We start from the raw sequence: 14,025 nt of genomic DNA, 5'->3' as shown, positions 1-14,025 counted from the left end.
GGTCTGGGGTGCAGCCTGGGTGTCAGGATGTTTTAGGAGCTCCCTAAGTATAGCCAGAGTCAAGAACCATTGGTGCAGGTGAAACAGAGATGTGCAAACGTTAAAAAGTCTCAGAGGGAAGGAGATGGATTAAGGACCACAGTTAGGGACTTGGAGTAGCAAATCAAAACTGTCTGTCTTGGCAGGAAACCCCAAATGGGGTCAAGGGAGTAATTTCATCCCTAGGTAGAAGATATTTTTGGAGATATACATGTGGGTGATCTGTTCGCCATGGGCTTGGGTTTCCAGGAAGGGGTCTAGGGAAGGGGTCACTGCCTCATCACAGGGTTTTCAGGTTTCTGGGGGAAGTCCGATGTCAGCAATTTGAAACCGTGGTGCTCCAACCCCAGTCCCAGAGCTGAGCCCTTGTCCCACCATGGCTACCCAGGCAATCCAGACCCCTGCCCAGGCAGGCAGGAAGCTCAGGGCACAGGCAGCCTTCCAAGGTGGGAAGCCCTGGGCAAGTTTGCACATGCGCTGTAACTCAGAATCCCTCAGACCCAGGTGCCTGTTATGTGCATGTGCACACATGAACACACACACACACACACACACACACACACACGATGAGTGTCTCAAACACCTCCACCTCCCTCTGCAGGGGGAAGGAGGTGGAGGTGTTTGAGACACTCATCCACCTACCTGCCCCCAGAGCTGGTGTATCTCACACATCCACATCAAACCCAGCATATTCCCACCACAGGGCCTTTGCACGGACTATCCCCTCTGCCTTCCCCAGATATCCACATGGCTCATTCCCTCACTCCCTTCTGGTTATGGCTAAAATGCTCAGAGGCCTTCCCTGATCATTTCCTTTAAAATTATAACCCCTAGGAATGCCCTGGTGGTCTAGTAGTTAGGACTCCACGCTTTCACTGCCAAGGGCCCGGGTTTAATCCCTGGTCGGGGAAATAAGAGCCCACAAGCATCGTGGCGCAGCCAAAAAAAACCCTAAAATTACAACCCCCAAACCGGCCAGCACTCCCAATTGTCCTAACCCTGCTTTATTTTCTTTATAGTCCTTACACCTTCTGTCATACTGAGCTTTACTCACTAATGTTGTTCATCATCCCCCACCAGAGAGTAAGCTCCACATGGGGAGAGAGTTTTGTTTTACTCACTGCTGAGTCCCCAGTGCCTAAACCTATCAATGCCTGGGACACAGTAATAATAATAATAATAATAATAACAACAACAACAATATCATCTAACACTTAAAATAGTGTTTACTGTGTGCCAGGCATTTTGCTACGGGCTTTGCTTATATCGACCAATTAGTAGGTGCTTAATAAACACTTCCTCCCTGGATGGACCAGTACACACCATGGGGTGTTTGGTTAAGAAGAGAGCACAGACATTGGCACCAGACAGCCTGAGTCTCTCCAAATCCCAGCCCCAGCACATCAAAGCTGGGTGACCTTAGGCAAGTGTCCTAGGCTCTCTGAGCCTTTCTAGTAAAACGGGGATCATAGCCATTCCCACTCCATAGAGTAGAGGTGAGGCCATTAGTGCCAGGCCTGGGAGAAGGAGCTCTTGGAAACCTTAGCAAGTGTATAAACCCCTTCACTGCGGGCACACAAAGCTGGTGACACACTCATTTGCAGTAACTTGAAAAGCATTGGTACCAAGTCCTGCTCTTCCTAAAGCAAGTGTGTACCTGTGTGTGTGTGTTTCTCCCACAAACCCTGGAAAGTGCCACGAGGAAGTCATCCTGCCCCTTCTCCCATCTTTCCTTGGCCAGCTGGAGATCTCTTTCCCTCCTTCCCTCTCTTCCTCTCTCCCCAGTCCCTAAGCTGGGGAAGGGCTGCCCTGAGCCTCAGAAGCCCCCTCTCCCAGAGTCCCCAGGGATGTTAGCCTTTCTGCTCCCACAAAACCAAGGAAGTAGGGGGAAAGCTGCTCCTGGGGCAGGGCGCAGGCTGGCTCACCGGAGCAGCTGGGCGAGCCGCTGTGGGATTGGCCCAGGGGGTCACCCCATGGGAGGAGTCTCATCAGCCTTGGCCAGAAGCTGGAACTCAGCTGGGAAGGAGGGGGTGGGAGTGGAAGGGTCACCTCACTCCCCTCCCCAGGCCCTAGCTCTGGGCCCTGTGTGCTGCAGGCTGCCTGCCAGTCAAGATTGCGAGACTGTTCTGCCTCCCACATACCGTGCATGGGGGGGCGGGGAGGGCAGGTCACTTCAGCTCACTGAGTCCCTCCGTGATCACACAGATCTAGGTTCAAATTCCAGCTCCTGCTTTTCCCCGCTGTGTGACCTTCAATGGGTCACTTAACCTCTCTGTGCCTCATGCAATCATGCATTCGATATCTACTGAGCCCTTCACTCAGTAGCCCCTTCTGTGGGGCCAGACACTGTGCAGGGCGCTTGTTCTCTTGTCTGTAAAGCCAGTACGACAATAACAACTCACCCACCAGGTTGCTGTGCAGATTAAATGAAATAACGTGTATGAAGTGCTCAGTCCAGTGCTGGCATAAGCCATGGGCTGTCCTGCCTACCCACCCTACCCCCAACTCCCATCCTGCAATGTTCAGTCTGTTAGGAGATTTTTCCTCTGTGATCATTGGTCTTTTTTTTTCTTTTTAATGTCAGGCAATCTGAAGAAACTCAGATTCGTTTGACAGAATTTGTCTTTGCAGGCAGCTTCAGTTCCCTCAGACCTCCAGTCCAGGGCTCAGGGTCAACCTCCATCAACCCACTTCTTTGGGCGTAAGGGGTCAAGGCAGGGGTCACCTGCTCAATCGAGAAGGAGCGTCCTCTTTCTCAGCCTCTGGAATGTGGCTCAGAGGGGAGGCAGCTCAAGGCAGAAGGTGGGCCACATCCCCCCTTCCCCCAACCGGCCTGGGGAACCAAAGGTCTTTCTGCTAACAACCCCTACCCGCTCCGCTCCAGGCAGATTCCCAGCCACGGCGGCCTCCATGCAGGCTCTTGGAGGTAAGAGCCCTGGGCGGGAAGTCAGGAGACTAGGGTCCTGTCTAAGCCCCAGTGCAAACCAGCTGTGGCGCTCACACCCCACTCAGAGCCCTGGGCTGTGGGGAGAGGCCCAACTTCCTCATCCAGTGAATGTGGACTCGAGGCCTGTCTTCCTCACTGGCTAGGGTACTGCAAGTGCTCCTGGACCACGTACACGCTCTACCCATCACCCATCAGCCCCGCGTGCCCGGAGCCACTGCCTCTGAGATCCGGCCTGAGAACTGTCAGCTACAGGTATGGCTGTGTGTGTGTGTGTGTGTGTGTGTGTGTGAGATTTTGTTTTTAAGTCTTCAAGTCAACCCCCACTCAGATGGCTGGGAGTTCCAGTCACGCAGCCTTCTGGAGCCTTTTGAATATGCTGTAGACAGTGGACACGTTTTTCTGTAAAGGTCTGGGTGGTAGATATTTTAGGCTTTAGGAGCCATATGGTTTCTGTCACAGCTGCTCAACTTGGCCACTGCAGTGCAGAAGTAGCCCCGGACAATACGTAAATGTATGGGGTATCTGTGTTCCAGTAAAACTTTATTTACAAAAACGGGCGGGGGCGGGGAGCAGATTTGGCCCTGGGGCTGGTAGTGTGAGGCCCCTGCTATAGTCCCTCACAGAGGAAGTCCTGACCCCTCTAAGCAGCCCATCTCACACGAGGCTGCTGCCCCTCCGAGGTTTCCCAGGTTCAGAGAGAACAATCTCTCTAGCTCCTTGCTACTCAAGGTGTGGTCTGTAGACCAGCATCACTGGATTCTGAGCGCTTGGCAGAAATGCAGACTCTCAGGCCCTACCCCAGACCTACGAAGGTACTGTGCCTTTTAACAAAACGCTCAGGTGATCACGGGCACATTAATGTTTTAAAGCAGAAGGACATGGTCATGTTTGTAGTTTGAGGCAAATCTCTCTGGCTGCCATTTGGAGGGTGGACAGAGGGGACAAAGGAGGGAAGAAGATGGCCAGTGAGGAACTGAGAGGCAGGAGGGCCCACACCAAGGCAGGATGGAGAGACACAGAAGGAACGAGTTCACAAGAGTATACAGATGGCAAAATGGGGAGCACTGGTGATGGCTGGAGTGTGCCAGGGGAGGAGGGGCCAGCCCCTAAAATTGGGAGGAGCTTCCTGCCTGGGTTCAAATGCCAGCACCACAGGACTGAGCATGTAGCCTTGGCAAATTGCCAAGCCTCTCTGAGCCTCTGTTTCCCCATCTGTATAATGGAGATGATAACAGTATCTACCTCAGAGGGACTGCAAGGATTGATTTAGGTACCCCATGTTTAGCACACTGGCTGGCACCTAACAGGCACTCTATAGACCTCAGCACTTTCTATCCATCCATCTATCCATCCATCCATCCATCCATCCATCCATCCATCCATCCATCTCTCCATCCATATACCCATCCATCCATCCATGCATCCATGCCTCCATCCATGTACCCATGTATCCATCCATGTATCCATCCATCTACCTATCTTCTACCTTTTATCCTTTCTTTTTTTTTTTAAGTCAAACCTTAATGCCAGGAGACCAAGGCCTCTCAGTCTTGGCACTACTGATATTTGGGGCTGGGTTATTCTCTACTGTGGGGCTGTCCCATGCACTGTGGGATATTTAGCTGCATCCCTGGCCTCTACCCACTAGATGCCAGTAGCACCGCCTACCAAGTTGTAATAACCAAAAATGTCTGTAGACATTATCAGATGTCCTCGGGGTATAAAGCTGCCCGTTGGAAGGCCACCGATCTAGTGGTTATTATTATTGTTGTTGTTGTTCGGCTGTGGTGGTGGGAGTGGGGGAGATGTTCACATTAACTTAAAGAATGAACTCTAGAGCGGAACACCTAGATTCAAATCCTGGCTCTGCCATTTACTTGCTGCGGTGGGTGGGGGTGGGGGGCTTTAGGAAAATACTTGTCTGCAGTTTCCTCATCTGTAAAATGGGGCTAATAGTAATCCCTTCTTCATGGGGTTGTAGGAGGGAAGATGAGTTAATGTTAGAAAAGCACTTAGAACTCTGCCTGCACAAAGTAAGGTTAATATGTCTTTTGTGGTGATGGTGAATTTTTTTTCTCTCTTCTGCTACTTGTAATCGGATGGCAAACTAGATTGTGATCATCCACCCTCAGACCTTGTTGGGGTCCCCAGCGTGGGGAAAGGGTGAGGTCTGAGCTGGAAATGGTCTCTGGTCTTGAATGGGGTGTGAAAAGCACTTGCCAGGTCTGCCTCGGACGAAACCAACCTCAGCTCAGTGGAAAAGGGCGCTGATATTCCTGGCTGCAGTAGAAATCCACCCAAAGCCTTTGAAAGGGGGAATGTGTTTGGCAGAGTTGTCGGCCATGTAAAACTATCTGCCTGCATCTTGTCTTGTGACAGTAGAGAAAGCTTCTAGGCTTTCTCTAGGGCCGGGAAATTATTTTTGATGTGGAGGGAAAAAACAGATTTAGCAGTTCCAGCCGGCTTTGGGCTTCTGGATGCTTTGTGCAACGTTGCAAATTTATTGTTTTCCAAATTGCATGAAGCCAAGGGGTTTCCAAGGAGATGCCTGGCTCAGTGTGGCTCCCCAGCTTAGGAAGGCAGCTTGGAATCCTATTTTTTGGTCAAACGGTGGAAGATTTTCAAGCACAGCCAAGCCCAGGGGCAAGAACTAGTTGAGGAGAGCTCCAGAGGGACTTGGCCAGAAATGCAGGGCATGAGAGTGCCAGATCTTTTTTTTTTTTTTTTTTACCATTCTTATAGTTAATAGTCAAACTTGGCACTCCTGACATTTGGGGCCACAACTTCTTTGTTGCAGGAGGCTGTCTCATGCATTGCAGTGTTTAGCAGCCTCCTTGGACTCTACCCACTATCTATCTGGTAGCAGCACGCTGCCCCCCACCACCCAAGTTGTAACAAACAAAATGTCTCCAGACATTGGCAAATGCCACCAGGGAGTAAATTCAGCCCGGGTGAGGATTACAACTCTGGAGGAGAGATGTTGAGTCAACCCTGCTCGCAGTTTCTGTCCAGAGGCGGCCAGCTGCCTTCAGACAATGCCAGGCCAATACAAATATCAGCTGCTCAGAGGCCATCTGGGGTTAGGGGTCCGGAAAGTCCTGGAGGGCTCTGGAAAGTCCTTGAGGGGTGGGGGCTCCCTGCTAGAGAGGACACTTGTATGATTCTGTGAAAATTCATGGAAATCTACCAGCTCAGGCCCCCGAGGCTCTTCTTCTTAATGCTTATCACAATTTTTAATTAATCATGTATTTACTTATTTTTTTAAAATTGGTCTCTCCCACTAGAACATAAGCCTCCCTGAGAGCAGGGATCATTGTACCCCCAGCTCCTAATTCAGAGTCTAGCACACAGGATGTGCTTAGTAAATACCTCTCAGGGAAGGAGGGAGGAGGGAGGAAACATTTGTTGCACGTCTACACCTGGGAGGCACATCTGGAGAACTGGTTAAAACTCGGATGGCTGGACCCCAGAGTTTCTGATTCAGAAGGTCCAGGATGGGGCCCAAGAATGTGCACTTCTAATGAGTTCCCAGGTGATGCTGATGCTGCTGGTCCAGGGACCACACCTTGAGAACCACTGGTCTGAACTCTGAACCTTTAGTTCTCAACCTTGGCTGGGGAGTTTCAAAGGTTGGATGCCCAGGCCACACCCCAACCAATTAAATCAGAATCCCTAGAGATCGGGGTGATTCCAATGTGCGAGGGTTGAGAACTGCTTAGCTGTACCTTTTCTTTCAGTCCTTGCAGGATTATTCCTCTCTCAGAGATTAGGAAACCGAGAATCAGAGGAGTTACTTTACCAAATTCAACCCTGGTCTTTTGATTCCAGGGGCCATGTTCTTTCAGTCACTTTGCTTGTCCCTCCCCATCAGTAGGTTATAAATCAGACCACAGTTTTGTTTTTTGGGTTGTTGTTGTTGGTTTTGTTTTGTTTTGTTTTTTACCATTTTTATAGTTAATAGTCATTGAGCACTTACAAGGTGACCAGTCCAGTGTGGATGCTCTTATTCTCAGAGCAAATATTTGCCAACCATTATTGATCCCATTTGACAGAGGGAGAAACTGAGGTACAGAGAGGTGGGGCAATCTGATCTTGGTCACATGGCCAGGAAATACTAGAGCCAGAATTGAACCCAGCCATCTGCACTGCACTATGGGGCTCACATGTGGGAGAAGAGTGTCAAGATGGAAGAGGAATCTGGACCAGGATGAGGCAAGCATATGTGAAAGCCAGGAGTATAGGTGAGGCTGGGCAGCAGGTCCTGAGTAAGCAAGGAGCTGAGGACCCAAAAGTGAACAAGTCACAAACTGGAAGAAACTAGGAGACTGCTGGGACACACCCATACCCAGGAGGTGCCAAGGCAACCCTCTGCCTCCGCCAGGCTTGCATCTTATATTCTTCTTGTCTCAGCAGCAACCAATCTCGGTGATTGCCCCACGCAGGGCTTCCAGTCAAAGCATATGATTGGCTAACACCAACTGCAGAGGGCAGTAATAGCTTCCTTGAGTATCAGTGGTCCACAGAGTGAACTCAGAACTACCTCATTTGCACTGTCCTTAGCTCCTACCCGGGCCAGGCTGACCCACGCTCATTTTCGGCCCCCTCTGCTGTCTGGTCCCTCCAGCATCCTGCATTTGTTGGCTGCCTTCCCAGCTCTGGACCTTGGCCCTGTTTCCCTGATCCCAGCCGTTCCTCTCTCATTTGGCACAGTGTCACCGTGGACAGACAGCGGTGACCCAGCACCCCCACCCCATCAACCCGCCATTTCACAGCCCTCAGAACTGCCCGTATCTGAGCTCTCGTGGACCCCTCAACCGGGTGTCCCCAGGCCCATACCTCCCAAGTACAGTGATGAGACCTGAGCCTACATGACACCAGGGAGCCTTTGATTCCTCTTGGTACTAAGGTGAGCATCAGGCAGAGAGACCTACTGAACTCAGCCCCAAGGCCTTTCCTGAGGGTTACCTTGGAAACCCTCACATACCCACATACCCAAGCATGTCTGAACAATTATTTAGTCTACTTCTTCAAAGCAGCTCCTTTTTCAGCCTTGAACAAATGTATTTGAAATGGCATCTTTATATCATTGCCACACGTGGGAAATGAGTATCTCTTGCCATTGATAGAAAGTACCATCACAGTAGAGAAGATGGAAAGAAAGACCTTGATTCTAAGTTCTGTTGTCTTTCAAAGGTTCAGTGCCAGCTTGAGGCTTGAGGCCTGGCTGGAAAGGGGGATTCCCACACAAAAGAGAGATGGCAAAGACAGATTAGCGTCACATCAAGTCTTGTTCCTCGACCCTATTGGAAGGATTGACGGAGGGAACTTGAAACGAGAACTTTCTCACTAGGATGCAATGGTGTTTAAGGCCTGGCCCGGCCCCTCCTCACCAGAGGCAGGCGGGCCGGCTCCACATCCCCTGGGCTGGGCTGGTTTTAGAAACGAGCCGTCAGAGCTTGTCTGCGGGCACTGGTGCTGGAAGGGATCCGACTGCTTGCAAAGCACAAAAGCTTTTCCCACTCCACCACGGGTTCCAGGCCTCGTTGGACAAACAGAGGGGCTGGCGGCAGGCGCTGGGGCCCTCAGATGGCGACTGCAGGCCCTCACCCCACAGACACGCGCCTTCCTGCCCTGACGCTGCCTCGTGGGGCAGGAGAGGTTCTGCTGGTGTTAATGACCAATTGGAAGTTGAAACCCCAAAGAAACTTCAGAGTAAAAGCAAAACCTTTCAAGGGGCAAACTCAGAGTCCCTCTGGGTTCTCTACAATCCTTTCCAGGCCTGGCTGCTTTCTTGCATTTCCTCCGATGCACAGAGCAGAACGTGCCAAGGTACAAGCCTGCTGGGATCAGGCAGGTGATGCAAATGCGCAAAGGGGGCCGTGAGAGAAGACGTGGGGACTGAGCCAGTCGGAGAGCCCGGGCCCTGTCCAACGAGGGGCTGTGGCCATTCAACTCCTGTTGGTTGCTCCCCTGTAGGAAAGTGGGCTCGGAGTTGCTAGAGCCACCCAGTTTTCCAGAGATTCTAGAAATCTGAACTTCTACATAAAATCTCCATTTTTTACCAAGATATTAAAAAAAAAAAAAAACAGAGAATGGGGGCTTCCCTGGTGGCGCAGTGGTTGAGAGTCCACCTGATGATGTAGGGGACACGGGTTCGTGCCCAGGTCCGGGAAGATCCCACATGCCACGGAGCGGCTGGGCCCGTGAGCCATGGCCGCTGAGCCTGCGCGTCTGGAGCCTGTGCTCCGCAACGGGAGAGGCCACAACAGTGAGAGGCCCACGTACCGAAAAAAAAAAAAAAAAAAAAAAAAAAAAAATATATATATATATATATATATAATAAAAACCTGAGAATGCATAGAAAGGTATGTATGTGAATGTTCATAGTAGCTTTATTGGTAACAGCCCCAAACTGGAAACAACCCTAATGTCCATCGACAAGTGAATGGATAAACAAATTGTGGTGTATGGATACGATACATACCAGGGGTGTATACATACAATACGGTATCCATACAAGACATACAAGACACAGGAATAAGAAGGAACAAACTAGGAATCTCGACTACGCTGAGTGAAAGAAGACTAATGAAAAAAGAATGGGTAGGGTATGGTGCCCTTTATGTAATTATTCTAGAAAATGCAAACTAATCTGCAGTGACAGCAGATCAGTGGTTGTGTTGGAAAGGAGGGAGGGAGAGATGACAAAAGACATAAGGAAACCTTTTCATATGTTCACTACCTTGATTGCGGTGGTGGCTTCATGACATATACGTGTTAAAGCTTCTCAGATTCTACACTTGAAATATGTACAGTTAATTATGTGTCAAGTAAAAACAGAGCTGTTAAAAGAAAAATGTGAGAGGCCAAATAATATGTGGGTCGGGCCTCCCTGGTGGCGCAGTGGTTGAGAGTCCGCCTGCCGATGCAGGGGATACGGGTTCGTGCCCCGGTCTGGGAGGATCCCATATGCCGCGGAGCGGCTGGGCCCGTGAGCCATGGCCGCTGGGCCTGTGCGTCCGGAGCCTGTGCTCCGCAACGGGAGAGGCCACAACAGTGAGAGGCCCGCGTACAGCAAAAAAAAAAAAAAAAAAAAAAAAAATATGTGGGTCAAGTTTAACCCCTGGACTACAAGTGTTTATCCCCTGATTTAAAAACCAGTCCGTCTGCATTACCTTAGACTGCACTGAGCACCATGCATTTCTGGAGGCGCTGCCATTGCAAAGGTGAGGGGTGCTGAGAAATTCTCATGACAGCAGTGGTGCAGACAGGCCTGGCCACGGTGAAGATGGTGACCCGGGGACACCAGCAGAGAGAGTCTGTCACCTGCATTCTCCAGCTAAACTCTCAAGGTTTTCTGAAAAATCTAAAGCAATTGAACTTTTTCTCTCAGTCAGTCTAGTCGGCCTATTCAAGTATCGAATGGCCTCTCAACAAGCTGCCAGCTAAACAGTTGGCTGTATCAAAAGCAAACAGAGCCATTAGGAGAACCCAGCAATGGTCCAGGCAAGAGATGGTAGAGGCCTGGGGCAGGGCAGAAGCAGAGGAGGGAATGGGGAGTGAGGAGATTCTGAAAGTAGAACCAACAGGATTTGCTGGTGGAGGGGATGTGAGGTGGTGGAGAAAGAGGAGCGTGCAAGTGGACTCCAGAATTTGGGATTGAGCCCCTGGAAGCTTGTGGAAGCATCTGGAAGTGAGAGCCACCAACTGAGATGGTTGGAGCTCCAGGTGGAGGAGGCCGTAGGGTGAACGTTGGCTCCCGTTTGCGACAAGAAAGCCTACAGCTTGCAGGGGGCGCTGTGCTGTGGAGAGGAAGCAGAGAAATCCGACTCATCTCTCCGACAGCCCAGTCGAGGCCGCGCTTCTGGCTTATCTCCCCCAGCTCCTAACGTCATTTGCCCCGACCACATTAATAACCAAGATGGAAAAATGAGATTTTGATTCAAGGGCATGCATCCGGGAGGGGCGGCAGAAATCCCAGAAGGGTGTTTGCATCTGCGAAGTCGGGTGGCGAAGATCTATGTGATGGGCCGAGCGGGCCTGATCCCTCGAGGGAGGAATGGCTGGGCTTGGCTGGGAAGCTTGGATGCAAAATGCAATTAAAGAAAATCTGGTTAGAATTGGATGTCTGTGGCTTGCCTTTTGGAAGGATTTGGTTCCCCCAATATTTTGAGTTTGGAAGAGAGAGGCAGGAAGAAGGAGGGAAAGAAGAGAAGGAGACAGCTTCTCTGTCAAAGCCAACTTGCTTTACAACCTGCACTCGGCCTTACCCCCCACCGGTGGTACTGGCAACTTCCTGAGGCTGTTCAACATGCATATGCTCAGGCCCAACCCCAGACCTGCTCAATCAGAATCTGCATTTCGATGCAATCTCCAGGTAACACGGGTGGTTACTGCACACAGTGTAATATTTGAGATGCACAGGTCTACTTTGCTTTTCTCCAACAGTCAGGTTTTCACCTACCGTCCTTACCATTATGGCCATATCCCCTCACACCATTTGTGACATGATTAACAATCTTTTCAAGTCAATTGGTTTTTTAAAAAAATAACAAAAAACAAAAAAACTTTAAATGCATTTGTTTAAAAATAAAACTTTAGGGCCTCCCTGGTGGCACAGTGGTTGAGAGTCCGCCTGCCGATGCGGGGGATACGGGTTCGTGCCCCGGTCTGGGAGGATCCCATATGCCGCGGAGCGGCTGGGCCCGTGAGCCATGGCCGCTGGGCCTGCGCATCCGGAGCCTGTGCTCCGCAACTGGAGAGGCCACAACAGTGAGAGGCCCGCGTACCGCAAAAAAAAAAAAAAAAAAAGAAAAGAAAAAAAAAAAAAAAACCTTTATATCACTATTATCAGTGGACAATCAGCATCATTTGCCATAATGGAAGTAACCATAAAAATGCACGAACAAGATGAAAGTAAAACCATGTGATTGAAACTCTGGCTGGATACAGCTGCCTGCCCAAAGCTCTCAGCCTGAGGCCAGCGCTGTCTGTTTAAAAGGGAGATCAGACGGGGTTAAAGGGGTGAGGGAGGCAGTCTAGTATCCGATCAAGACTTTCCTCTTGAGAGCATCGCAAAGATTGAAAAAGGACTGAAGAAGGAATAACTTTCTCACTGTGTGATTCGGTGATATTAAGGCTGAGTCCGTGTAACACACCTACTGTCATTTTCCCTGCTGGGGCCTCGTTCCTGCAAGCGTTGAATAAGCGCTGTGCTGTAGCAGCGTCCCTGCCCCCATGCCCCCTCCCCCCAGGTCCTTGCACATTGCCCTCCACATTGAGTCTTCCGCTAAAAGGCACCTTGGACTGGGCCATTGGATGCAGGGTACTTATGCTTATCTGGAGACACGCCCCTCCCCCACCTCCCACCCCACACTGGGCCCCTGGTTCTCAGGAGCCACCCACTCTGTGGCTATCAACTGTTTCAGCCCAAAGAGGTCACCAGCCCTTCTTTAAGCAGTGGTCAGTATGACTGGTCGATACCCCAAGGCCCCAAAGTGTGAGGACCCCGGACAAGTTACAAGGCTTGGGCTATGGCCTTGGGGATAGAACCCCAGGATCATGGGGAACATGACCAAGACAGCCAAGGCTGTCTACGCAGCCCTAAACTACTGGGGCATTCAAAGTCTGCATGGGGAACTGTGGAGACCTGGCCTTCCAAAGTGGATTCCTATGACCACCTGGGCCATAATTGCTTTGCAGCACAGGTAGGGATGGGGGCCTAGAATTTCCCAGAAATGCCTCTTGCCAAGGGGAATCGGGCCAAGCTCAACAATTAACAGTTGAAATTTTAAAGAGAGCATTTCAAGTCCTCCAGCTAAAGCAAACTGCTGAAAGGTGAGATGGTTGCTATCTATTTATTTTCATTATATCAACTCTTTCCTTTACTATCTTAGAAAAACACTCTGTGAGATGGTCACCAACCGGAAGACAAGTGAAATGTCAGTCGTGTCATGTTGGGGTCTGGTGTATTTCAAATGGGTGCTCACTTATTTGCAAAACAGCTGGTTATTAAATAATGACTATTAATAAAAATCCACGTGGTAGCAAAAACTCTGATCAGCGGTGATGAAGCTGCTAGTAATAATTCAAAACTTCCGTGGAGAAACGTGGATAGGGAAAAGGGTATGTACCCCACCCCACCCAGAAGATCCGTTTTCTCTCCATCAGTAATATTAATACTTACAGTTACCTTTTACTGAGTGTTTACTGTGTGCCGAGCACTAACAGCTCCGCAGAGACCAACTCACTAATCCTTACACTATCGTCACCAAGTAGGAATTCTTACTCCTTGTTTCACAGATGAGAAACCAGCCACCAAGTCCCACCAAAGGACTTGCAAAGGAGTTCCCAAGTCACCTCCAGGCCTCAGACTCATGTGGTAAAACTTGACAATGAACTGTATTTGATCGACTATAGGAAATGCCTCATTAAAAGAAAACACTTGCACAACAGCCAAAAGGCGAAAGCAATCCAAGCGTCCATGGAGGAATGAATGGATACACGGTATATACATCCATGGAATATCCTTCAGCCTTACAAAGGAAGGACATTCTGATGCAATCTACAACATGGATGAACCTTAAAGACATTGTGCTAAGTAAAATAAGCCAGACACAAAAGGACAAATACTGTATGCTTCCACTTATATGAGGTACCTAGTCAATTCATAGAGACAGAAAGTAGAACTGGTGGTTGCCAGGGGAGAGGGGAATGGTGAGTCATTGTTTAATGAGTACAAAGTTTAAACACAGGGTTCTTTTCACTTTGGGAAGATGAAAAATTGTTCTAGAGATGGATGGTGTTGACATTTGCGCCACATGTGAAGATACGTAACACAGAACTCTACACTTAATAATGCTTGCTATGGACTGAATGTCTGTGTCCCCCCAAATTCAGATACTGACACCCAATCCCCATTGTGACAGTATTAGGAGGTGGGGGTCTATGGGAGGTGATGAGGTCATCAACTCATCCATGGGATTAGTGCCCTTATGAAAGAGACCGCAGAGAGCTCCCGCAGCTCTCTGCCACGTGAG

The 14,025-nt window shown here is 49.9% G+C and overlaps 1 protein-coding gene and 1 long non-coding RNA gene across 3 annotated transcripts in view; one reads left to right on the top strand and one right to left on the bottom strand.

Moving 5' to 3' along the window:
• Positions 1-13,400, top strand: part of LOC309816682 — a 70,030-nt gene extending 56,630 nt beyond the window's left edge. For both annotated transcript variants that reach the window (XR_014296058.1, XR_014296059.1), the window contains 2 exons: positions 3,130-3,238; positions 13,289-13,400. This is a non-coding gene — a long non-coding RNA (uncharacterized lncRNA). The remainder of the gene's footprint in view (positions 1-3,129; positions 3,239-13,288) is intronic.
• Positions 1-14,025, bottom strand: part of TEKT5 (tektin 5) — a gene marked incomplete at its 5' end in the record, with an annotated part of 39,518 nt that overhangs the window by 9,511 nt on the left and 15,982 nt on the right. The gene's annotated exons all lie outside the window — the stretch shown is intronic.

The sequence above is a fragment of the Mesoplodon mirus genome (assembly GCF_964341445.2).
Source record: "Mesoplodon mirus genome assembly, chromosome: 15".
Taxonomy (NCBI): Eukaryota; Metazoa; Chordata; class Mammalia; order Artiodactyla; family Ziphiidae; genus Mesoplodon; species Mesoplodon mirus.
This window is presented reverse-complemented; position numbering and strand designations above follow the sequence as displayed.